Source organism: Falco naumanni, chromosome 14 (assembly GCF_017639655.2).
Source record: "Falco naumanni isolate bFalNau1 chromosome 14, bFalNau1.pat, whole genome shotgun sequence".
In the NCBI taxonomy this organism is placed as follows: Eukaryota; Metazoa; Chordata; class Aves; order Falconiformes; family Falconidae; genus Falco; species Falco naumanni.
In genome coordinates, this window is record NC_054067.1 from 2,031,552 (window position 1) to 2,058,029 (window position 26,478).

The window sequence follows — 26,478 nt, forward strand, 5'->3', positions numbered from 1 at the left end:
TCTGGGCTCCCCGGGCCCCCCGAGGCTTCAGCATCCCCCGCTCCCCGTCCGAATCCCACCTGGCGAGGTACCCCATACCCCATAAAATCCTACAGCCAGGCTCCACGGCGCTGGCCGGACACAGACCTGCCGGCTTTGCTGCACTGCCAGCTGGGTGCCCACCTCTGCCTCCATCTACTTCGCCCCACCTGGGCTTCCTTAGGGGGTTCTCCATTTTTCCCCTTTTTTTTTTGTTCCTCCCATTTTTTTCCACGGAGTGACTGGACAAGAGAGCAGGGGGATTTGGGGTGTTGAGATGTCAGGTTTAGATCATGTCACTGCTCGTGATGTGTGCGCCGCACACGTGGGATGAACGCGCCGGTGCTGCACGCTCATGGTGGAAAGCCACTGCCACCGCAAAGCCACGCAGGTCAGCGTTTTCACTGTCCCTCATCAAAGCCACACACAAAGAAAAAAAAAAAAAAAAGAGGAGAAAAAACCCTCAAGGGCCTTGGGAGCTTCTTGGCTGCTCTGAAGCTTTGAAGGAGGGCTGGGGAGTGGACCAGTGACCCCAGAGGGGTTTGGTGGCTTCAGCACCACCTGAATTTGCAAGACATTGGCGGGTGAGGTGGCTGCAGGCGCTGGGAGCTGCAGCGAGGTTGTAGAGTCGCACCGCCCGCAGCTCCTGTACACCGTGAGGGGGGCCTGGTGGCCAAGTCTTTGTGGCTTTGTGGCCAACAGGTGGGCAGAGCCACTGAAGCAGCGTGCTCGGGCACCAGAGGGCATCAGGGACCGCTCAGCCCAGTGCCACCAGTGAGACCAGTGGGCTCTGGCTCAGGGACTGGGCAGGTGGTGGCTTTTGGTCATCCCCTTTGGTTGGAGAGCCTGAAAACGTGTCCCATTTTTAAAAGCCAGCTTCACGTCAGTAAGACGCACACACTATACTTATTTTAGCTATCACCTGTCCTGTGTAACAGTTGGTGTTTTAAAATTTTTTTTCCTCTTTTACTTTTTGCAGAGATGAGAAGCAGAGCACCTGCGATGTGCTGCACTTGGCGGGGCCTGTCGCATTGCCCGCGGGAGCCTGGGGCAGCAGGACGTGGGATGCAGGATGCGGGATGCCGGATGCCATCCCTGCTGCTCCGACCCCCTGCTCCGGGTGCCCACAGCCCCCCGCCCTGCCAGCTGCCCCCCGGCTGCGCTGCCGGAGGGTGAGGGTGAATGAGGAGACTGGAGACGGCAAGGTGAGGCCTGAAGGGCTGTGTTACGTTACAAACCCCTGTCACACCTTGTTCTGCTTGCCAGGAGCTGCCCACGCTGAGCAGCCACGTTTCCTCTGTCCCCACATCCTTTCTGCATCCCAGGAGGTGGCTGTGGCTGTGGGGTTGGTGAGCCCAAGCCCTGCAACAGCCGGGGGGGGCGGCTGTGGCCTCGCTGAACCCCACTTCTCTCCTGCCTGTCCCAGCAGCTTGTAACTGGGAGGGTGTGTGGAAATAAACCAACTTTCATCCAGGCATGTTTGGTTCCCCCCGTTGCGCCTGGACAGACCGGGGAGCGAGATGCCGTGCGGCTGGCTGCTGGGACACCTCTCCCGCGGGAGCTGGGGGAGATGCTGCTGGCAAGCGGAGCGGAAGGAGGACAGAGGTTGCCGTCTCCCAGGCACCAGGTTTTCGTGTATTTCCTCCTGTTTCCATGTTGACAAAAAAAAAAAAAAAAAAAAAAAAAAGAGATTTTCCACAGCAGGGAGGGCTGGGAGGCAGCGTGTCTGCAGCGGGGCGGGCTCAGCTGAGGCAGGGATGTCTCCATCCTCCACGGTGGCACCCTGCCCCTCCTGGGTGGCACCTCAGGGAGATGGAGGAGACCAGACTGCCCCTGCCGTGTCCCCTTATGAGTAAAGAGCCCAAAGTGTGGCTCTGCTCTCCAGCCCGGCTCAAAGGAGAGGGAGGCAGACAAAGCCACCCATGAAGGTCCCGATGAGCCCAAGGCAGCGGCAGGTTGACCCAAGCCTGGCTGGGAAGAGGAGCTGTGGTTGGGAAGCCATGGATCTGCCTGTCACTAGCATCAAAACCATGATGGAAACTGCCAGGTCACAGGCAGGAAAGCCCCCGCTGAGGGCAGCAGAGCTTTGCCCCCCATGGGTTTTGGGGGTCAGTTAGACAAGGCACATGCCTCTTGGGGGACACACCTTGCTGCTCTGCACCCCCTTACACACCCTGACCAAGCTCACTTCTCCCTCCCAAGGGTTTGTGAGCAGCCACATCTGCTGCCACCGGGTTATCGCTCTGCTCATCAGCTTTCTGGAAAGCGTCAGGAGCGAGGGGTCACTCGTGGGCTTCACGGCACTCACTTGCTTCCCGTTCTTCAGTGCAAACGGATTGTCCCAGTAAATCCCAGCCAAAAGGAATGGGGCTGAGGAGTGGCCACACGTCAGGGCCAGGTAACGCAGGCAGTGCTGCACTGCGCAGTGTCACGCTGGGACAGGCTGGCTGGCACGGCTGGGGGATCCCTGCCGGCCAAGTTCTCCAGCTGGTGGAAACACTTCAGCAAAGGACACAAATGTAAGGTCATCTACTGATGCCAACAAGCTAAGGATGCCCAGAGTGAACGTGTAGGCACCCTTAGCACACGTCATGAGGAGCTCCTGCACCTCAGGCATCAGCAGTCAGACCTTGCCATGAGCACACGGGAAGGTGAAGTGAACAGGAGTTCATTTTTGCCATCTGCCTCCGAAAACCACAGGGGAAGACTTTCAGAGGACAAAAGATGACCTGAGCTGCCGGCTCCCATTGACTTTAAGACTCTTTTGAGCTTTTTGAGGGTTTCCTCTCCAAGCTGGGATACTGGTTGCCTCTCTAGAGCTAGGTTGGACCTTCTATAAAACCAATGAGATGTGCATCTAGATGCATCACTTTTCCCTCGCAGCGATGGCCAGCGATTGCAAAGGGCAGGGCTGGTGCCACTGGGTCCAGCCCTGGCTGCCCCCCCCCTTCGCTGCCAGCCAGGGTTGGGGCTGCTCCTGTCCTCGGGTCCCAGGTAGATAAATGGGCACAGATGTGATTGTGACAGCTAAATGTCACCCTGCGCCCATGGGGGGTTCCGTGGCAGGACAACAGCACAAAGCTGCGCAGCTCGCTGCAGGGGTGCGACAGCAAAATCCAAGGAACCATGAAATTGGTGTGACACAGCTACTTGATGTGGTTATTATGGTTTTATTAGCCAAAGGCAGCTCTCATAGATGGAAGAATAACTGAAGAATAATGATTAGATGCCCGTGCATTGCCCATGGTTAATGAGGGAGGGTTTAAAGCACAAGTTTGCGACAGAACCCCTGTCCAATAAACGTGGGTCTGAGTTCCTCAAGAAACTGCATGGACTGCAACCACTGTGGGAGGGAAGTCAGCTGAGCGAGAGAAGCCAAGCCATGTTTCACACCAGGCAAGACACCTCAGCTGGCTGCTCTGGTGTGTGAGTAATGGTACCAGGGCTGGGCGGCAATGGACTTTCCCTCTTGCTTTCCAGTGCTGGAGAAGCTGCTAACGTGAAGGACACGTTTGTTTGGATGAGACCTGTAGCCTCCGTGTGGGAGCTCTGGGAGGGATGACAGGCACGGCTGTTTTATGGGAAGCATCTCCAAGATTAAGGAATGCCGAAGGCAAAGAAGCTTCAGATATGATTAAAAAGTGATTAAGGCTGACTCTGAAAAACAGGACTTGAGGGAAGAAATCCTGTGAGATAAATAGAGGGATTTCACTGCATGCTCAGCGTGGCGACATGGCTTGAGCTAAAGGAAAGCCACTGAGCCCCAGCCCACCTGACACAGCCCAGACCTCACAGATGTTGTTTATGAATTTTGCGGTGGTTTTGTGTGTGTTCTTTATATGTGTTTTTTCTGTTTGTTTCAGTGAACTGAGCTGGCTGAAAACTGTGTAGCTGGGGACTGAAATACTCCCGTCCCAGCAGCTCAGCTTCTCCCAGCCCGGGGACCAGCGAGGAGGATTTCTCCATGATTTGCACTCACGGGACACACTGGGAACTTTTGGGTCAGATCTTTTGTCTCTCGTTGTGCCTGGCATTTGCTTGTTGCTCCATGGATGCTGCACACAGATGTAGCTCAACAGGGCAGCGCAAAGGTGCTGATGGCTCATGCTCCCCTAGCACCATCCCTTTGGGGGCTGCTGAGAGCCACGAGGGTCCCAACATTATGGCTGGGCTCTCTCTGAGCCCCAGTTCCCGTTGCATCAACTCATCTTTTCTGGCCATGGCATCTCTCCTTGCCTTCCAGCAGGACAGCTTTAGAGCCAGGCTGCCAGAGCCCGGAGGGCACTAATAGTCCTTAATGGCCCTGAGCAGCCTCACCTGGGACCCCCACTCAGAGCTGTGGGCCCAGGAGCCCATTTAAGCTCAGCCCTGGCTCCCTGGTCCTCCTTGGGCTGTCTTGCAGGGCTCTAGCTTAGTCCTATCCTACCCCACGGATCCCATTGATCCAGACCCTGGTGCATGAGTTGACTTCCCAGCCTGACCGTGGAGCTGCTGCGTCACCATGGATGTGCCTTGGTTGGCCTTGGCCTCATCCTGCTCGCCTTGCTGAGGTACCACGGGGCCAGCCTGCCCTGCCAGCTGGGTTATCGCTCCTGGCCCTTGGCCAGTGCAGTTGGTGTCATCACTGCTGACCTCAAATGTCCCTAGAGACCCCTAAAGGGTGCTCCAGGGCCAGGCAAGAGCTGCCGTGTTTGGAGCGGGGATGTCAAAAGGGCAGGGTGCCAGAGACCCGCCAACATATAAATAAACCAACCCTTCATAAAGCCACACGAGGCTGGCTACGTTTGTTCTCGTGCCAAGAGCTGGCTGAGGAAGACTCCCTTCTCTTCCCCACGCTTCGGAAGTGTGCGGGAAGGTTTCCAGGGCATTACTTAGCATCTCCAAAGATGGGGGAGTGAGGCCGGACCTGCAGAGAAGGTTCCCCTGCTGCTGGGGGGAGGTGGTGAGCTCTGCTCCACCTTGCCCCCCTCGAGCTGCGTGCTGTCCCCCATGTCACGCAGCCTGGGCAGGCTCCAGCTGGGGACGCCGCCGTTCTGCTTGCTCCTTGGTCAATCCCCTTCCAGTGATGCATGAGGTGGGGATTTGCTGCTTCCCTTTGCCTGCTCGCTTCTGTTCCCTGGGCAATTTCTCCTTCATTCAGTGTTCATGTGCTTGGCTCCACCCTGATGCTTTTTCCTGGGGAATGCCCACCCAGCACCACGGGGCTTTGCAACACCCTCTCCTCCCGCCAGCTGGGGTCGGTGCCTTCCCAGCTCCCCGCGCTGCACCTTGCCTTCCTCCCGGGGTGAATCCTGCCGGCCTGTCCGTGCAGAGGGCACAAACTGTGCTTTCTCGCATGAGGCCTGGTGTGAGAAGGTGGGAGCGTGTCGTTGCCCGCATGCGTTTCCAGCATGTCTGAGGACCTTCCTTCTCCGCCCCGGGTCGCGGCTGTTGCACGGTGACGCGCAGCCGTGTTGGCTTTGATCGCGAGGTTTGCTCTGTTTGATCTGATCTGTTTGATCTGATCTCCCGCCTCCCTGCCACAGCTCTGCTACGTTTTTCCCTGTGCTTTTTTTTTTTTTTTTTGCAATGTGGGGAAGTTCAATTTCATGCGCCTATTACCATCGTGCCAAGGATGTGCTGTTAGCTTCTACGGGCTCCTATTTCTTTCTGGATAAATCACTTGTTTGCAATAATAAAGTGCCTCTTCGTGTGAAACTAGTGGGGGGAAAAAAAGTGAAATCTGGAACTCTGCCAGACCCAGGGAGGGAGGAGTGCTGTTTTCTGCTATTGTTTCTTCCAAAAGAGCCCATGAAGCAGTCTAAAAAATGAAAACTCCCTGGCGTGTGCCTTGTTCATTAGCATGACCGGCTGCTGCTGCAGGGAAGCATAGAGGTTCCAGTGCCTGGAGCAAAGTCAGGTCTTGCCGCTCCTATTTGACACCTGAAATGTCTCTCCTGGCCTGGTGGCATGTTGGCTTTGCTTGGTGGCTGCTTGCTCTGCCACCTCGGGCAGGATGGCACGGCTCAGCTCAGCTCCTCCAGGCTCCCACCCCTCACAGTTCGGAGTCCCCTTCGGGGACATAATTGTTCTGTTTTGCTGTGCCCTCTTTAGAAAATCCCCCAATGTTGACCCAAAGCAGCATGAGCTCAGGTGCTTCTTAACACTGGAGCAAGCTGCTGGTCTGCAGGTGATCGCCCTTTGGTGAGGAGTGGTGAGTAACACAGCATTAGGGAGCAGGGCGGGTTTGAGCACCCCGCACTTGGTGTTTTATTGCGACACGACAACCATCAGCCCTTATCTGGGGCCTTTTTTCCTCTTCTTGTTTCCTCTTGTAACATTGACCCCCCTGGAACATTAGTGGTTACAGCACAGCATCCTTGTTTTGGGAGTTTTGAGGTTAATGAGAGACCTGTGCCAAGGAGGAAAGAGGGGTGCAACAAGACCCCCAGAATGAGAGGATCTGGTAGGTTTGTTATCTCAGGCTTGCCTGGGGGATGTTCACCTTTTTTTCCATTAAACAGAACAAAACCAGTCCTACAGTTTTCTAGTCTCTAGGAGAGATGCTGGCATCTCGATCCAGGAGACGCTCAGCTCCTCAGAGGAGGAGAGATGCAGTGCCCAAGGCACCGTGTAATGGAGGCAAAGCTGGCCATGAACGGGCATTTTTGGAGACCAGCTTTAAACCTGGTAAAGTGACCTTGGCATCTGCACCACAAGCACAGCATCGCACACCTGGCAGCCCACGCCAGAGGGGCTTGTGCAAAGCAGTTGCTTTTTCCCCGCAGAGGAATGGGCAGGGAATTTTTTCCAGTTCAAACCCTGGAAGCTGCTTGTGGCCGTGCCACAGCTGTTGGCGGAGCCGTCTCTCACACAGGGCTGAGCTGACTTTGCCGGTGCCGTGAGGATGGACAGGGATGCCGGGCTGCAACAGCTGCTCTGGGCATCACCCCACCACCCTCAGAAAAGACAGAAAAAAGTGACCCGATTGCTGGTGCAATCAGGTGTGGGAAAAGATTGTTTAAATTTTTTTTCAAAAGCAAATAATAGCAATTTTATCAGGAGCCATGGATTTGGCAGCTGAGCCAGTAGGAGATGGGGCTGGCTGAGTGCTTCTGCAGTGCGACAGGTAAATTAACACAGCCTGACACATAAATCATCAGCTTTTGGCCCTGGAATTAACGCTTGTTTGAGGTGAGACTGATATCGCTGCGTATGACTTGCCCGGTTATGTATGCAGCTTTTCAGAGTGAAGAGCCGGCTGGTTCTGGGCTGTGATGGTCCCTGGCTGACCGGGGAGGGGGGCAGCACTCTTGCCCCCAGCCCACCCCGGGAGCTGTAACGCTGTTTTACTGACCCTCCTGCGACCATGCATTCAAGTCCTGGTTCTCCAGGACAAGGGCTAACAGCCCTGGAGCACTTTTCCCGCAGGATCCTTCGCTGGCTACTCTCCCTGCATAAGTACTTGCCTTCAAGCTTGCCTCCGACCAAGGCACATCCCAGCCTCTGCCAGCAGAGCTGCTGACTCCACGTGCCTTTCTCTCATGCAAAGGCTGGATCTCCAGCTGAATCTCCACACCTTGACTTTCTCTAATCCTTCTCTTCTGAAATCTTGTCCCTATGGGTGATGAGGAGGGCAGCGGTGCCACTGATGATGCAAAATGTCATAATGTCATCTCCCTGCCTGTGCTATCCCAGCCAGGAGCACAGTGCCCACGGGAGCTGCTTGCAAGGGGTACAAATGTTCCACTGGGCTCAATCCTGCCTGCGCCTCTGATGCCAAGGATAAAAAGACATTTTTTTCCCCTTTTGCTGGTGCAAAACGTGCTCAGGCACATATGCTTTAACGTTATTGGTGGTGGTTTTACTCAGGTGCCTGAAGCCAAGGTGAAGCAAGTGTTGGTCTGAACAGCAAGGGACAGCTGCGGTGGCTTTGAAAGGCTGCTGGGGTAAGGCACGGCTGGCTGAGCACCAGGGCAAGGTGTCTGAAAAGGCTGATCAGCTTTGATATCGAAAGCTCCGTTACGGACAGCCAGGAACAAGGGCTTTCAGTTGGCTCAAAACACACCTCAGGGTATGCAGGTTGGCAGTTTATTTATAGATGTGGTTAACTGGGCAAATATATATAAATAACAGAACGTAAGCCAAAATAATACTTTTTTTTTCACCCACTGAGCTATGCTGGCAGCAGGCCCCTATACTTCTACACTGCCTGTCATTTTAATCCTGTATTGATCTGTCCCACACATTCCTCCTCCCTATTTACTGTTAGAAATTACACTACGCCAAACCAGTGAATCACAAAGCTGATGTTTCTGTGGGGTTTGGGAGAGGAGCTGGAGGGATGGGATGGCAAAGACCATCCTGCCATGATGTTGCATTGGCGTTCAGCTGGTGGTACTGGGTGAAGTTGCTCCTGCCCACCTCCTCCAGCAACCCCAGATGGTCCCAGGTGGCAGCTCAGCGGTTTGCTTCCCTAACAAGCCTTCCTTGAGGAAGATCGGCTCCGTCTCTGCATCCCAGGAGGAGCTGGCGGGTCTCCAGAAAACCTTTCCAAGGTCTGTCTGAGACCATGGTTATTTTCAACCCTTAAACGCTGGTTTGCAGAAATGAGTGGGGATGCAGTGTCAGAGGAGGCCACCACCACGCATGATGTGGATGAGGTGGTGGAGTCGGTGCTGGGGTCAGAACAGTTGAGTTCAGGATTCTCCCATGTTCAAAAGCATGGTCTGCAGAGAGACAGGGCTGGAAGCTGTGGGTCAGTGTAACTTCCCACAAAACACGAGGTCCAGGATTTTCAGAGGGTATTTGGCATCTGGGGAAGCTTTGCAAGGCAGATTGTAAACCCTCCATTGCTCTGAAGGCTTTCATTTCAAATGAGAATGTTTTCTTCAGTGTGGGTTTTCCCTCCAGCAGCATTTCCAGGTCAGCAGCCATCAGCAGGTGAAACTCCATGGCCCAGGGGACTCTGGGCAGGCTGGAAAAAGAAAATTATTTCTTCCAGGCTTAAAATCAACTGCAGTATTTTGCCTGGGTGCTGGGGCCCTCCATTCTTCTCCACTTGTGCTGGTTCACTTTTCCCTGCTGAAGCAGCAATGCTGCACAGCCTGCCAGTGAGATGGGTCCTTGGGGGTTATTTCTGGAGGATATGCAGATGAAAAGGGTCTCTGCCAGCACTCCTCTGTTTTCCACTTCTTCAACAGCTTTGCTGAAGTTTGGCCATGCCCTTGGCCCGAGCCCACCAGTGTGACCGCTGCCGAGCAGGAGGTGAGGGCTGGCTGGCAGCACTGCTGGGCTCCAGCCCCTCTGGGCGGCGGGGGGCTTTGCCCGGGTCCCTGAGCAGCTCCGGGGCTGGGCGTGCATGAGTCACGCTGCAGAAATCTCCCCAGGGCTGCTCCTGGCTCCTGCCTTTGGAGATCGTGCCCATCTCCAGTGTGCAAGTTTGGACTGGTTCAAGCAGAGCTGCTGTAACTGGGTTAATGGCTTGGCACCCCTGTGATGCGGGGAGCTGGGCTGGGGCAAGAGCATCACTCCTCTCCCCGGGGACACTGGACAATGTCCTCCATGGAGGATGTGCTGAAGAACTGTTTCCTCGCAGGCCACCACATGGGAACCGCAAAGGACGGACAGCAAGGCGTTTCAGCTGGGAGCTGGTGGGCAAATGGAGCTTTCGGTTCCAGCCATGTCACTGAGGGGTCCCCCCTCCCCTTGCTGAGGCATCCTGGGCAGCACATCAAAGTGGATCAATCCCAAAGGTGCTGTCGGGGCAAAGCACCCATCAGATAGGACCCAAAACCTCCCTGCCTGCCTCACGAGCATCCAGCTTTGCTCTGGTTCATCCACTGCTCCATCAAAAGGCTGCCTCGAGTTAAAAGAACATGCTCTAAGAAACCTGCAAATGCTCGTGTCTGTGCTGTGGGTGATGGAGCTATCAGGGGTTTTTTGCTTTTATGGGTGCTGCCAGGACATGCTCCTGGCTTGGGCAGCAGCCTTGCCTCTGCATACCTTCCCCTCTGCTCCTGCTGCACTGGATCCCAGCTGCATTTGCTTTGGAATCACAGACCACAGTTTCCTTCTCCACAGATAGAAAATAATGAGACTGCAGGAGGCTTGATGTGAAAAATGTGGTTTCCAGTGTCCCAAGTTGGGGAAGCAGCGAAAACTTGGGTGTTTCCCAGATCTTTCCTCAATGTTATTTTCTTGTGAGGTATTCACAGTGCAGCTGCAAGGGACAGGGGTTTTCTGCGTGTTTAGCGAGTGGATCCCCCCGGCATCATCCCCTCCTGGGCACGGAGGGGTGCTGGGAGCGGCGGCCATTGGAGCTGGGAAGCTGCAGCCCGGGCTAGCCACAGCGCTTGTCTGCAGCGTGCTATTAATAACCCATCAGTGGGGCTGCTGGGCTGGAGGAAATGAAGGAAATGAAGTTAATACATGGAAATGTTTCCTTGTTTTCCGACTTGGTGCTTGGGAGCCTGCCTGTTGCTCCCTGCCCTTCTCGCCCAGCCCAGGCTGCAGCTGGGGCTCAGGGGCTGGGGGTAGCTCTGGGGGAGCCCAGCGGGGACAAAAGTGTTGAAGAACAGCAATTCTGGGGGTTGCAAGAGAGCAAATGGCTGCTGAGGCTCGGCTGAGCCGCTTAGAGAGGGGTTAGGAGTGGTTCCTTGGGGGTGAAGGGGAGAAAGGGCACCTTTACTTGTGGATTTTGGGGCAGTGCTGGTCCCTGCAGTCCTTGCAGTCAGCTTGCAAGAGCTCTGCGGTAGCTGGGGACTGGAAAAGCAGCTTGTGCGCAGAGGATGGGCTCTGCGGGGCTGGGGCGACACGGCGTGACTCAGCCTGGCCACGTTTCCCATGGCGCAGCGATGCCAGCAAGTCCCTTCCTGCCACTGTGGGCAGGCAGCACGTGGCTCTGCCCTGCTCCGCTGCCTTCAGCCCTGCGGGAGCCTGGGGTGCTGCTGCAGAAAGCCCCCCGCCTCCCTTTCCCACCTCCTCTGCATTATTGCTGAGCAATCCTGCCCTTCTCCCAGTGGCCCCTGACCACCGCTAGCCAGGGAGAGGCTGCCGGTGGGGATGCTTTCCTGGGAGCTGGGGCAGGAGCCTCGGCTCTGACCCCAAGTACCAGGCTTCAGCTCAGCAAAGAGCAGCTTGTGCCGATCCCAAGCCCTGCCAGGGGTGCCCACTGAGGCCGCGGTGGGATGTGCCCACCCGCCCTGGCAAGGGGCAAAAGAAACAGCGCCGTCTCTGCGGGGCAGCTTTGGGGTGCCAAGCAGCGGCAGCTGGGATACGTGCTAACTCATGGTGGTGTTTGTTGTTTGCTCCTCTGCCAGTTTCTTGTTAAGACAAGATCTTCCTTCACACGTTCCTGGGTGGAGCTGAGCCTGCTGCAGGGCAGAGCTGTAAGTACGGAGCTGAAGCCTACACCGTGCTCTGGTGGGGGCAGTGGGGGCAGCAACGGGGGTGCGAGGAGACCCGCACGGCAGATGCGTGAGCAAGTGCCGTCTGTACCAACCTCTACAAATGGAGCAGCACATCAGCGGTGTTGCAAGACAGAAGAACTTCCCGACAAAGGACCAGCCAGTGGAGTGGAGACAGCAAGAAAGAAGTCTTGCAAACCGTCTGCTGAGTTACGGAGAATCAGCCATGGATTGCGGCAGGGAAGAATTTGCAAAAACCATCTGAACTCCTGGGGAAGTGGAGCCACTCCAGCAATGTGCCCTGGGCTCAGCTGTCACCTTGGGGATTTCGTCCTTTCCTCCAGGTTTCCCATCCTCAATTTGTTTCCCACTGCAATTTCCCACCTCCGGGCTCTTGGGGTGAGGGCGACGCTCTGTGGCTCCTGTGCTGGTCCAGGAACACACTCCTAGGTTCTCTTTCCCCTCCTTAAAAAATTACACTTGCAGATGAGGAATAAGCAAGGCCCAGGGCAAGAACAGGAGTCACCCTTGAATAAACCCAGTTGCCTGGGTTGGTCAAAGGGGGACAAAGGAGCATGAATGAACCCTCGTTATAGTGCGAATCAGGAGTTAATGACTGTGGTTTGGTGATGTGCTTGAGAACAGAACATTTCTTTGCCCCATCCTTCATCCATTCAGCTTTAAATGGGGGGAAAAAAGTATCTCTGGTCTCCTGCTGTAGGTGGACTGCCTTATCTCGGATGTGTAGCTGGAACCCGAAAGAAAACCAGACCCTCCAGCGATGGGGTGGGAACTCTCAGGGAGGCAGCAGGGTCACCCACTGCTGCTGCACGGCACTGGCATGGCCAAAGCTGCAAGGGCTGTGCTTTATGTCAAAGGTAGAACAAATGCTGCTGGTGGGCACCGGGCTGTGTCTTCCAGCCCACTGCCCTTAACTCAGCATCATGCTGGTGGTGGCTGTGTCCCCATCCATGCCCCAAAGCTTATCAGGGCCATCTCTACTGGCCTATGGGTCACTTAATTAATGGTAGGCTATAAAATTGAGTGTTGAACTTAGACACCTAGTGCCTGTCCCCTTTGAGACCGCAAACCGAGATCACGCGAGTAACCTGGAGGCCAGAGGGAGCCCCAGAACCACGGGGTAGGGGAATTGCCTGGTTTTCCAAGGCTCTGTGTTGGGTTTGACTCGCAGGTGCGGAGTGGCTGGGTATTTGTCCCCCCAAACAGACAGGTGGGTATTTCCAGCTGCAGCACAGGGGATTCGGGAAAAGAGGGCGGAGGGGAAGCTGGGGCATCCGAGCAGCCCTGTGTGCCACGGCAGGGGGGGCGGGGGTGTTCTGGGTAGCTGGGCAGTGCCTGGGGTTCCCCTTCCTGGGCGAGTACGTGGTACCAGGTGCTAGCCAGGTAAGATGGGTGCAACCCATCCCCTGCCTGTGAGCAGCCTAAATCTGATGCCCAGCTTTGGTGGAAAGATGATGGGCCCAGGCTCAGTCCTGTCTCAGCTGGAACTATTTGAACTAAATGTAATAGAAAATGAAGGGAGACAACTAACCAGATGCTGCTGAATCTTTATAAAGGTAAAAAATAAGGAACAAATTAGTAATATGGAAGCACTTAATCAACCCTTCTGGGATGGGGGAAGGAGCCTGGCCAAGGTGTCTGAATTAAAAAGTGAGGGTCTATCATTTTGTGTTTTCATTGATTTCAGTGCACACATTACATATGAAGAGGGATGAGACCGATAGTGGGTTGGCTACAGAGCACAGAAAGGATTTTAGGTTATGGGATGGAATAACACCACCGTGACTGAGCATCCCACTACTGGGCATCTACTAGATGAGTCTGCTGATACGATCCATTTCTTTTCAGCCAGGGGCTTTGGAACCCACTCCCAACCCAGCCCAGCCTGTAAGACCCAGCTGTAACCCTGAGCCCCTGCAGGCACCTGAGGTCTCCTTTGCAAGGCAGCTGCAAGTTTTGCATTGCTCTGGGGCTGAGCTCCCGGTAGACATCCCAGCAGGAAGCACTTGGGCTGTCTCAATTATAGAAGCACAATTTCTAAGGCCTGTGACACTACAGAAACTTTATTTGGATTTCCAAGAAGCTGTTAATTCCTTATTGCTTTTGGGTTTGTTTGTTTGTGGTTTTCTTTCTCACTTCAGGGATATGGAAGGAGTGGTGTTTAGGCAGCTCCAGGGCAGTTACATCCCTGATGGGGTTTGAAGCAGGCTCTGCTAGGGTAGAAGTGAGCAGGGATGGAAGGGATGGTAACGAGGGAGGCTGCCACATCGCCTATTGCCCCAGCTGAACTGCCTTGAGCTGCCTTAAGCTGCCAACTTTTGCTAGACTGAGAAAAATAAACCAATAAGCGAGCTCAGCACTTTCTGAGCTTGCCTTCAACTTTGTCAGTATTTATGGTCCCTTAAGTTTGTAACCCTGTTGATGGGCCTAAGTTAGTATTCAAAGGAAAGTCCATTTGCTTTTGTAATTTATTTCTCACCTGGGCTCCATCAGCTCCTCTTTGAGACAAGGATCATTGGCTCACTGCAAGCCTGCCTGCAGTTTCGGTCACTGAGTTCTCTGCAGAACACTGGAAGTAAATACCTGGGAATTTCCTCAGTGTAAGCAGGGTTTAAGGTCTTTCTTCTGATTTTTGTATCCTCAGTGTTTCCTGCAGGTTTTAGTTTTCTACTCAAATGAACCCAGTTATGGTTCTGCTCCTTCTGCCGCTGAGCAAAGCCCGGGAGCAGGAGCCAGTGGGAAGCATGGCCAAGGGCTGCCCGGAGCTCAGTGGCTCTGGTTCATGCAAGAAAAGAAGCAGCACCGTGACAGCACACAGACAGAGCATGGGCTCGTAAGGTCTGATCCTGCAAACCTCACTCAGGTGTGGGAATTGGTGCTGTTCCCCTTCATTAACAGGGGCGATGAGGGTCTCCTGTGTCTGAGCTGGAAAAGATCTCTGCTGGGTTGCTCCTGTGCCTCGTTAGTGGAAGGGATATTAATGATGCCCAGATGGAAGGTGAGGAGTGGTAGCTCTGAGTTGGGGATGAGTAGCGGTGGTGCTCCTGTGATGGGTAAGGGTTTGGTTTTTTTTTTGGAGGGGCTTTGTAAAGGGGAGCCTAAAGCTGCTAGGGTGCTGGTCCTGGGGGGCTGGAGAGGCAGCGTGGCTTGGCCTCCTCACCCCCAGGCGTGGTAGGGTGGTGCTGAGGACATCTCTGGAAGCATGGGTGGTGAAAGAGCTGCTGTGTCTGTACAGCTATACGTTTCTTTTGTGGGGGTGTGACTAGCCTCCTGGGACCATTGCTGCTCAGGGCTCTGTGATGACACCACTGACAGTCAAACACCATAACCCAGTTTCAAAAGTCCGTGGGTCAGAGTACATACTGTCCTGAAGACAGACAGAACCGTGCTCTCTTGGTCACCGCTGCCAGTCAGCTGGTGATGGGTGGCCCTGGTCTAGGTTTTGCTCTAGTCCATAGGGAAAAGATAATAATCCCAGTATCTTTAATCCCAGAAAGTAGAAATGGCCCCATGTTCTCTACCGGTCACTTCATAGTTCATGGTTCGCTGGTTTTCTTTGCAGCATGGTCATTGCTGCAGAAGTAGCCAAGGAGGTCTGAAGCACCTGCTGTACAGCAGGTAAGTGCATGAAATGTTTCTGATCAGCCACAAACTCAGGGCCTGCTCCCAGTGGTCAGGGAGTTTTGGCCCATAATCAGCCTTAGCTGAAGGAAACAGAAATAATATTGTTGGGAGGGATGGGAAACTAATTACTTTGTACATTGTTTCTTAGGTAGCTAAGGTGGCTGTTGGCAGGTGCTGATTTAGCAGAATCAAGAAAAAGCCCTGTCTGGTGGCTGCTTGTTGAGATTCAGGGCCTGGTACATTTGAAAAACTGGGGTTTGGTGGGGGGAAAGGTCTGAGGGTTGTGAGGTGTTACCCTTGTCCCTGGGAGATGTGCATACAGGGCATCAGTGTTACTGCTGCTGGATTTTGTGGTTATTGTGAATTATTTTTTTTTAATGTATCTGAAGGTCTCTTGAGCCCAGCTTATGAAGCTGTACGACTTCCTCAGACTTTCACCTTTCTTTTTTGGAAAAGTGAGCTTTTAGCTGCTTCCCACAAGCAGGAGAACAGGAGATGTTAGATGTTATGTCTTAATATTCTGAGTGCAAATAGGAAATGCAATCCTGAGAGGAGCCCTCGCCCCCCCAGCCCGCACCCTGGTCCCATGTGCCTGACCCCCCCAGGACGGGCAGTGCTGTGTGCGCTGGGGGCTCCCCTTTGTGATGGGTGTTTATGGAATGGGGAGGGCACTGGATGTGACCCCTGTGCGTGGCACCAGCAGGGCTGAGCTTTCCCTTGGGAGAAGCATTGGTTGCCAGCAAGACGAAAACAGCCTCAAACAGCACTGTGCTGCGATGACATTTGCTCTGTCAAACATCGGGGACGGGGACGGCCTGGCTCCTTCTCAGAGCAGAAAGGTGATGTGGTCCTTGCCCGATGCGGCGGTGCTTGGGAAGTGGGTGCTGCGCGGCTGGCAATGCAGCCAGGCACCGCGGGCTGCTGTGGCTCTGGGCACCCTGCGCTCTTCCACGTGGGCTTAAAGCTCTGAATGGGAACTGCAGCATGGAAGGACCCTGCTCCCCAGGCCTGGCCGGTTCTGGGGTGGGCAGGATCAGCGCTGGTGACGCTGAGGGCAGGGGGATGGAGGTGATGCAGCGATGGATGGCCTGCGTGACGGCTTTGCACAAGGCTGTTTCTCCTTGTTGCAGCATTGGTGCAACTTTGCAGATCAGGGCTGAAGGGGTACTGGGACAACTGTTGCAAGATGTTTGCTACCACACTCACTGCAGCATCTTCCCAGGTGGCTGAGAGCCCACCATTCCTTGTCTTTCCCTGTAGCTTAATGAACTCTCCTGAAATCTTGCCCTTCCTCTGGAAAAGGTGTTATTCTCCACCTCTCTGAGACTACAAGGGCAGCCACAATTTTGCCTACTGATCCTTTTTCCTGGTAGATCCACCCTGCTCTTGTGTATATTGATGAATCTTTGCAGAATATTGATAAATATTTGCAGAAACAATAAAATCACACCAGGCTGCACGAGCTCTGTGGCACGGAGGCACCTCAGCTCTACCCCAAGCCAGGCAGGAGTGGATATGAATATCTGGAGATTCACCAGAGCAACTGGCATGGAATTCTGGGCCTCGGGTTAACTTTGCGTGAATGAATGGGTCAACAGTGCAAAAAAACATTAAGGGGCTTTTTGCTGCCTGTGCCTGAAATGCAAACACTTTCTTTGGCTTTGCCCTGTCACTGAAACAATCAGAAAATCAGTGGAAAACTGAGCTTGTGCTGCTCTATGGAGTGATTGATATGATGATCCCAATTACACTTAATTGTTGTTATCCTATTAATAACACCTTCACACCTGCCTCTCCATGGGAAACACTACTCATATAACTTAAAACACCAATTATGTGCCATGGAAAAGGAGCAATTAAATCCACTGAGCCTTACCTAAATAATGATTTCACTTCCCTCCAATATTTTTAATGTTATAAAAGCTGTTTCTTAAAACAAAAGCAAACCTTTTATTTGTGTGATGTCCTATTTGCACATGCAGGAACACCTCCTGACTAGGTGCTGGTGGGTTTGCAGGGGCTCTGTGGCAGGGTGCTGGGGTGGGGGGGCCCTGGGGCAGGAGTGCTGAGAAGTTGTTTTTCTCCACGTGTGTTTTCCTGGGGTGGGAATCGGTGGTCGAGCTTCTGGGGGGGGGAAGGGCGGTGGAGCTCAGCGCTGTCCCGCAGGGGCCCGTGGCTGTCGGATGAGCCTCTGGAAGCACCTGGCTTTGCCCAGGTGGGCTAGCGGTTGTCTGGAGAGACTTGCCCGCAGGTGGGAGGAGGCAGGTGGGGAAAGAAGGGGTCTCCCTGGCAGGGAGGGGAGCGAAGGAGCTGGAAAGCAGTTAGTGAGCCCAGCCCGGGGTGGCAGCCTCCTTCGGAAATAAGGGTAAAACTGAGGTAAAACTGAGGTAGTTCTTAAAATCTGGCCGTGCAGGCTGGTCGGCAGCGGTGGAGAAGCTGCGGTTTTACCATCGGCACCTGCAGAGCCGGCTGGCGACCCTGGAGCCCCGCAGACGGGGCCAGGCGCCCGCCGTGGTGCCCCGCTCCGTGCCTCGGTTTCCCCAGGCGGGGGGGCCGGGGCTCTCACGCCGGCAGTCCCACCGCGCGTCCTCCGATTGTCCCTATGGGCGGGGGGCCACAACCCCCGCGGGGTCAGCATCGCCCCCCCCCAGCTGTCCCCTCCCCACCGCCGCCGGGCCGGGGCGCTGACGGCGGCCGCGGAGCCTCCCCCGCGCTTCCCCCGCGCCCGCGGCCGGCGGGCGGTGCCGCGCAGCTGGGGGGGCCGCTCCCCGCCGCACCGGCTGCACAAAGTTTCCCTCCGGGCTCCCGCTCGCGTCCGGGCTTGGGACCTCCTCACCGGGCAGCAGATTTTAAGGAAAACCCTTATTTTTTGGGGCGGTTATCAGCGGTGTTTTCGGGCAGCGCCCGGGCGCGGCGGGCCCCGACGGGACGGGCTGCGGGGGATGCGCGGCGGCGGAGCAGCGCGGCCCGGGCCGGGCCTCGGCGGGCGCCCCCCGCGCCCCGCTGCCCGCGGGCGGCCGCCGGCCCCCGGGGCTGCCCGGCCCGGGGCGGCCCCCGCCGCCGCCCGCTGAGCGCTCCGCCGGCGCCGGGCCGGGTCCGGGCCGCTCTCGGGGCCGGCGGGGAGCGCGCCCCGGGCCGAGCCGGGACGGAGCGGGGCAGCTCCCGGGGGCGGCCCGGCGGACGGGGCCGTGCATGGCGCGGGCACCCCGTTCTCCAGCTTTTTGGGTTTAGTTTTATTTTTCTCCGAGGAGCTCGTAGTTTTGTTTTCTTTTAATACCTAATTATTTTTTTTTACTTTTTTTTTTTTTAATTATTTTAACATTTCACTCCAAGACGCCATCGGAGGTTTGCGCCGGTTCCGCGGGCCGGCGGGGGCGCGCGGCGCCGAGGCCATGCGGCGAGGTAAGAGCGGGGCCGGCCGCGGGCGGCGGGTCCCGTCGGTTCGCTCCGGGCTGTGACCTGCTGAGCGTGTCACCCCCTGCCAGGGGCCTGCGGGACAAGGTACCCGTCCCCCCCCCCGTCCCCCCCCGCGGGAGTGCAAAGCCACCGAGGGCGCGTTAAGTTTAGGAGAGAAAAACTTTAGCGTGGCGCCAGGCGCGGATGTGTTTGGCTGGTTTTTGCCTGGTTTGAGGTGCAGAGGAGGGACCAGCCGGGCGCTGAGTTGGGCAGTCACTGCCGGGGGCCGAATTCTGATCGCAGCCGGGTTTTATTTTCCACTCTGTGTCAGATTTCAGTAGTTTATGCCCGGTTTACGCTCATGTGAACTGCATAAGAACTGGGTCATTACTCACCCAGGCTGATTCAAAGTATGTTGGGAGTCCAGGAGAGGATTTCTGTTGGCTGCGGTGAATGTTTTTTGGTTGGGAGGGTTCGGTCCTTACTGGTTTTGGTAGTCCCAGGGAAGCTGATGGGGCAACCTCGCTGAGAAAGGCTTACTCATGTGTTTACAGAGCCTGGCTGGAGGGTTCCCGTGAGATGCTATGTTCACATCTCCACCTCTGTGGTTTTGTTTTACACCTTAATGTTTATTAGATGAGCTATTTCAAAATACACGGATTAATAGCTGATACAACCTTCCTGCTCCTCCCTTACATTTTATTGTAAGACGAGGCCCAGCGCTTTCCCCCGAGTGCTGCCGACTCATGGCAAAGCCAGCACCCAGCACCAGCTCCATCTTTAAATGGGGCCGGGCTGCGGTGCAGAAGTCCTGTTGCACGGGGCTTGGTGGCTGTGTTGGTTACAGGGCATTAAAACCTCAGCCTGGGTACAGCAAGCTGGATCAAAACGTACTGTAACTGTTTAAATCAAATATTTATGGAATGCTGCTCACTCCCTCCACGGTATCTTCACTGATTGGGGAAAATAAAAGTGCCAAATTTACGTCTGTTACAGTAAGTTAACTGGTGCCGGTCGAGGTGGATGCTTTGCTGGAGACCCTGTGGAGGTGTTTGGGCTGCCCTGCTCGTGTGCCGAGGGTGCCCAGCAGCGCTGGCAGGGTGGCTCACATGAGTGGCGTTCGGTTCCCCGATGGAACAAGTGACCAGGCAAGGGACCAGGAGTGCCGAATTTCTGCTCTGCCATCTGGTTTCCCTGCTGCGGTGTGAATGCTGCTCGCACCCTTGTGCATAGCTGGAATTAATTAATTTGATTTCTGTGCATTCCTGTAAGGAGAACCAACAGTGTGGTGGTGTTGGGAGAGGGTTATGCTGTGCTGCCCGGCACCTGCGTTACCCAGCGGGGTATGTGCCAAGAGCCGCTCTGAGCAAACCTCATCTTCTGCTGTGCCGCTGGCAGCTGAGGCACTGCTGTAGCGGGGATGTGGGACAGGGCAGGTGGTGCAGGATGGGCTCCGTCGTTCCGAGGGGTTGCAGCGAGCTTGCTGCCATGCTCTCCTCCTGCCAGAGAAGACCCGTCCCAGAGCCTGTTGGTGGGGCTCTCGAACCGGAGCTCGGTGGCTGTTGCTTGCGCAGTGGGACATGAGTGAGCCCTTTGGCAGGAGGAGCTGGTGGTCCGAGGGGGGAAGCCGCTCATGGGAGAAAGAAGAAGCAGGTGCATCAAACATACGTGTGGAAGCAAGGGAAGGGAAGATGCATCATCTCCTTTGGGGGAGCCTCCTGATGAGTTAAGCTGGAAGTGCTGGGGAAAGGTCTGCCTTGGGAAGATGAGTCTGGAAGCTACTGTTCCTGATCCTGGGTACTAAAAGTCACGGGTGCAATTGATTGAATTTTCTGACCCTTTGCTCCATTTTTGGTTTGTCCCGTGTCTGTTGCAAAAGCTACTACTTTCCCTCCTGGTTACGTGAGCACTGGAGTCTCCTGCTCTCTCCCGCTGCTGTTACCGCTCATTTTACTAAGTGCTGATTGCTCTCAACCATCCTGTCCAGTCATTTTTTAATCTTTTCAGCTTGCAGGCTCCTGTGAAACTTCCAGGTGAAGCGTGAGAATGGGTTTCCTTTTGGATTTATCTTACTGAGACCTTTCAGAAATAGTTTGGGGAATCCTGATGGTCTGAGGCCAGGAGCTGAAAATCACCCAGCTAATTACTGCAACCTGGTTATGCTTGGAGCAGTTATTTCTGCCTGCATTTACCTGGCTGTTTGTTTGTGTCTTGTGATCTCAAAGACTTCCCAAATATTTGCAGTAATATTAGCTGATTTAATAAACTTACTCTGCCTTGCTTAAAAAAAAGTAAAAAAAAAAAAAAGTTTCCTAAAGGACATGGGTAAAAAAGGGGAGAAATAGAAGGATCAGAAATGCCAAAGGAGCGCTGCTGTGGCTGCCCCAGGACGCAGCAGGGGGTTGCTCCCTCCCTGGCTTCCCCCATGGGCCGGGCTCCTGCCAGCACCACGAGCCAGGGTTCTCAACACGTGTCTTGCCCAGTGGCCTCTTGCCATCTGTGTTTCAGGGCATAAGCATCACCAGCTTTGATTTTTGTGCGGCTTTTTTGTTACTTAAGGTTTGTTGTATTTGGCCTTCTTACGTTGAACATGCAATAGCTGTGTTCGGTGCTGACATTAGGACACAGTACTAATTTTCTGTTAGATGACAGATTTATTGGAGTTTTCTTCATCTACACAATATGGCCTGAAAACCTGAGTTATAATTTGCCAGAAGGGGGCATTTTGCAAACATCAGAAAGGATTTCAGTAGCACGGGAGAGCTCGTATTGATTATTAAGCAGGCAGCAATGCACGTCTGGAAACCACAGCCTCTTGGGGAAGAGTTCCCTGGTGCCTAAATGGTATAGCATAATTAGTGTGCACCTACACCCTAGTGAATGAATTTTGGGGTGTCGTGTCCGGAGGGCTGAGTTCAGGGAGACCAGCAGGGCACTGAGTGGTTGTTAAAATAAGAAATCATGGAGGAGCGTTGAAATTGTTTTTTTTAATGAAGCAACTTAAAAATGCGTTTTCCAGCTATGTCCCAGTAAGTGGCTTTTTTGCCATAGGTTGAGCTCTGAGACCTTCCTGCTGCTCTGATTTCTTGCACATGGTTTCTCTGCTCTTCCTCTCTGGACAGAGGGCATCGCCCCGTCTGGAGCCCACAGCTCTGTGTCTCCCTTTGTTTGAACATGCTGCCAAGCTGCCCGTGGCTTGTCCTGACCCAAGCCAGACACACACAGCCAGAAAAGCCAGTCCTCTGCTGTGGAAACGCCAAGAAGCTTTGCTGGGGCTCAGGGGGTTGGTTTTCTTGCGTGGGGTTTGTGTTGAATTTAGGGTCCCAGCCAGCAGGCACTCTCTGGCCTCGCCATCTCTGTCCTCATCTCTTCTGTCCCCATCCCAAATGCAGTGGCCTTCCTCGATCTTGGGATCAAGGCTTTGCTTTCTTTATCTTCAAAGATCTATCTGCTGTAGGTGCAGCTGGCTGTTGTAAGAGGCTGGCAGGGGACTGTCCCCCTGTGCAGGTGGGGTCAGTCCTGCTCTTCAGGGTGCGCAGGGCTGTGACACCTCTCATCGCCTCTTTGTAGCTGGGGAGAACAAGGCAGAGACAAGTTAGGTGAGCTGATGGAAGAAATAGGGTGAAAACCGTTTGTTCCTGCTTTAACGCGTCTCCCATTCAACATGCCAGCTGCTGGGTGTACGGTTTTACCTCGAAAGCTGGCCTTGTGTACTGGTGTGCTTCTGGAGCAAAGGTCTCTAAACAGCCTGTACCCATGTGCTTTGCACCAATTGGCACTTCATATGTGCTGAATCCAGCAGCAAGGGACTAAATGTAGCCAGTTGTGTCAGTTCCTCCTCTCATTTGAGGTCCTGAAGCACCCCAGATTATTTGGGGTCACTGCTAAGGCAGGCTCAGGTGCTCTCACCTGTTTTCTGGCCTTGTTCCTCTTGAAATAAATGCTGAGCTTTCTGCACGTCCGTGGCGAGGGGACGGGCTAACGGGGAAGGGAGCACCGTGTAGTGTAAGGGCAGGTGCTGCTGCATGTATGAGATGACATTTGTATTTTCCGTATTTTGCTATGGATACTTGTGGTGGGCTGACCCTGGCTGGGTGCCTGGCACCCACCAAGCTGCTCTGTCACCCCTCCTCAGCTGGGCAGGGGAGAGACAATATAACAAAAGGCTCCTGGGTTGAGATAAGGTCAGGGAGATCACTCAGCAACTACCGTCATGGGCAAAACAGACTCGACTTGGGGAAATCAAATTATTACCAATCAAATTAGAGTAGGATAATGAGAAATAAAACCAAATCTTAGAAATGTGTTCCCCCAACTGTTCCTTCTTCCCAGGCTCAACTTCACTCCCGGTTTCCCTCCCTCCTCCCCCCAGCAGTGCAGGGGCTGGGGAATGGGGCTGGGGTCCGTCCATCACATGCTGGCTCTGCCGCTGCTTCCTCCCCACAGCCTGCCCTGCCCCAGCCGGGGTCCCCCCACGGCAGACAGCCCCCCACGAACTGCTCCGACCCGATTCCTTCCCAGGGGCCGCAGGTCTCCCCACACTGCCCCAGCCTGGGTCCCCCCACGGGCGCAGCCCCCCAGGCCCAGCCGGCACCAGGGGGTCCCCGTGGGGTCCCCAGCCCGGCCCCAGCCCTGCCCCCCCCTCCTGCCAGGAGCTGCCCCAGCGCTGCTGCCCGCGGGTCACAGCCCCCTGCGGGCACCCCCTGCCCCGGGGGGGCTCCCGGGCTGCGGGGGGGGCTGCTCCCCCGGGGGCTGGGGGCACAGCCTGCCCCGCCGGGGCTGCCCACGGGCTGTGGGGGGTCTCTGCTCCGTGCCTGGAGCCCCCTGCCCTGCCCTGCCCCGGGTGCTGCAGCGCTGCTGCTCTCGCATGGCCTCGCTCCTCTCTCCAGCTGCTGTTTTTTCCAGCAGTTTTTTCCCCTCTTCTTGAATCCGTTATCCCAGAGGCTCCCACCGTTATCCCAGAGGCTCCCACCGTCACTGATGGGCGCAGCCTCGGCCGGTGACGGGTCCCTCTTGCAGCCGGCTGCGTGGGCTCTGTCGGACATAGAGTCATGGAGTTGTTTAGGCTGGAAAGCAGCTCCTCACAGAAGCTACCCCTGTAGTGCCCTGCCACCAAAACCCTGCCACACAAACCCAGTACAATACTTTCAGGCAGGTAAGTAACTTTAGGGTCAAAAAACCTCGTAGAAATGGTTTCTGTCCTGCCTTGAAAAAACTGTAGAGAAATGAATGACACCAACATTTGATGACAAGTGTCACAAATAGAGCTAGAGAGATGGTAGCAGTGAGACATTAGAAGGATGCTGAGTGTGTGTGGGTGGTGGTCCGCCCGGTGTTGCACACTGAACGCTGCACCTCCTGCAGCTGAGAAGGGTCAGAGGTCCTAGACTGGGGAGGTGGTGGCAGCAGAGCCCAGGCATGCGACATTTGCAGCTTCAAACCCATAGCTCTTGTGTTGTGCTGTCAGGTGGAAAGGCAAAAAAACCTTGAGCTTGGAGCAGGGCGGTGGTTTTATTTGTGTTGAGCATGCTGGTTTAGTTCTTTCTGTTTCCCCAGCTCTCCTCAAATCCTTGAGCCTGGCAGAGCTGTGGAATACCCAGTTCCTGTTTTGCCATAGGAGTTCTTCATCTGCTTTTCTTTGTGTTCAGGATTGCGATCCATTTTGATTCCTCATTCTTGGTAGAAGCTCCAACAGGTCCACACCAGAGCATTTTGAATGCAATTGCTACCTCTCTGTGTCTGATGCAGTGCCGACATTTGCTCTTTTCTTACCGGGACCTGTTGCCGTACTGAGAGAGATGCTCTGCGCCAGCCCCACTCCTGAGCTTCCTGCACCACCCGAGCGGTGATGCTCAGGTTCACCTCAGCCAAGCTGAGACTGAAGCCTTCCAAATCACAGCCCACTCTGATGTGATGTTTTCACATGGACTGCAGGGTAGTGAAATATCCGTGAGAGAAAGACGCGTCCAGATGTTGCAGAAGGCTGGGTGCGATAATGAATTATCCACAGCCATTCCCAGGCTGGATGGCTTCTGTTTCGAGCCGCTGGTGTGGTTTTACCTACTTCCCGGCCTGGACTTGGTTGTGGTGCTTTGCTTGTTGTAAAAACAGTGTCCCCAGGAGCCTTGAGGAGTTGCCCCGGTGCATTGCAAAGCGGCTTTTCTTGTGGTAGTGCTTTCCCATGGTATTTTGTCTTGGGAGCTGGCGCGCGCTGCCGCACAGGAAATTCTGGTTGCACCATTATTGCAGAGCCTATTGTTTGGGGCAAGAGCAGGATTCGGTCTTGTTCACATCCTAAAATGTCTCGCTGTGTTAAAAGGATGTTGCGGAGTATCCAGGGCTGCTGGCAGGATGGCAAAGCTCAAAGCTGGTTTTGCACAGAGTTCACGCTTAGCCCAAATCCCTGCGTTTCTGCTTAAACTCACCACTCGGGTTTTCCATGGGAATCCTCAGGATCAAGGAGAACTTGGAGTGAAAGCAGAGCCAGGGCATGGACCCTCATCATAGTTTGCAGCTTCTTACTGCTTAGCCTGCTCCTGCTTGTGGGTGATGCGTGGCAGACGTGTTGAGTGATGCAAAATCAGGGTGTGTGGGCTATACAGAAGCCCATCAAACCCCTGCCTTTGAGATACCAAAAAATGTGATGTGGATCTTGCAGGGGTAAATAGGCAGGGACAGCATGTAGCAGGCTGTGTTTTCAGCTGTCACAGTCTCGTGGTGTGACTGAGGCTGCCTGTTAACCTGTCCATGCCTCAGTGTCTTATCTGAGCATTGGAGTGAATGCTGTGCTGCCTGTGTTTGCATTCACTTTGTTTTTTTCCTCTTAACTAATCTTTGTGGCTTAGATGGTTGGCAGTGATAGCTGTATTTCCCAGGCTGTGCTATCCAAATTGCAAAACACCGTTCCTCACCCCTGCGAACCGCAGGTCCTCTCGTGCAGGGCTGTGTGTAATGTTTTGGCTACAACTTGCCCGCCGGCAGAAGCAAGAGGATTTGAAAGCTTTGCTGTCTGAGTTGCATCCCCCCTTGCTGCGAGGATGGTTGATCACCCCTCAGGTTGCCTGCTTCAGCTCACAGCTTACCTTAGCTGCGTTTTTCGTTTGATTTTGGCTGCCATCCCAAAAGAGGGAAAATACCAAACAGGGGCAGGTGTAAAGAGCAAAGCTGCATGTGTGACATTCCTCTACTGCTGCACGCTGGGGCAGAATTAAGCATGGAACTTCCCAGGGCTTTTGCAGACTCTGCATCCCAAGAGCTGAGCTGCTGCTGCCCCAGTAAAGCCCCAGAGAGCTGTGCAGGCAGCTAGCCCCTCTGTGCACGGGTGGCACAGAGCTGCCAGCAACCTGCCCTGTGCTGGGAGTGAATTTGCTGCTGGAAGCTTGTCTTGGTCGAGGTGCCACGCTTCAGTGTGCATAGGTGAGGCGGTGAGCTCCCTCGAATGTCACACCGGCTGGTGATGGTGGTGTCAGCCGGCTGGCAGTGCAGCAGGAGATGCATGCTGGCTCCTTTGCTGCTGCAGCAAACTGCTGGTATCTTCAACAGACGCCGGCTTTGGTTCGAGGGCACCGCTGAATTTGTGGAAACAGGGTTGATGCTGCTGCTGTGCACTGGCTTGAGTGAACCGAAAGGCTTCTCTGACACTACGGTAACGAGCGGAGCAAAGCACGAGCCTGGCAGAGGGATGGGGAGCCTGGCAGTAGTGTCCCTCATCTGAACAAGCCACACTGGGAGCAGTTGTAGCTCTGCTCTTGCTGCTCCTCTTACACTGGTCTGGTGCAGGGCAGCAGCTGATGTCGTTCCACTGGAACTGGGTTGACATTGTCTGCCAGAGGCCTCCCGTACACTTGGAGACTTGTTTGAGAGAACCATTAATCAGTTTAAAACTGCCCCGTTTCACTTGCGGGTATAAAAAAACACCTATTGTGTGTAAAAACAATGCCACTGATGTGAGCGTCTGCCCTCAGCGCTGGAATTGTTCAGCTGAAGTGGTATGAAGTCACACGTCTAGCCGGAGCGGTGCGGTCATGGAGCC

General features: G+C 54.7%; 1 protein-coding gene across 2 annotated transcripts in view; it reads left to right on the forward strand.

The window, feature by feature from the left end:
- The first annotated feature begins 18,352 nt into the window (after positions 1-18,352).
- Positions 18,353-26,478, forward strand: part of ARHGEF9 (Cdc42 guanine nucleotide exchange factor 9) — a 221,944-nt gene continuing 213,818 nt past the window's right edge. For both annotated transcript variants that reach the window (XM_040614135.1, XM_040614134.1), the window contains exon 1: positions 18,353-18,452. The gene's annotated coding sequence lies outside the window, so the exon portion shown is untranslated. The remainder of the gene's footprint in view (positions 18,453-26,478) is intronic.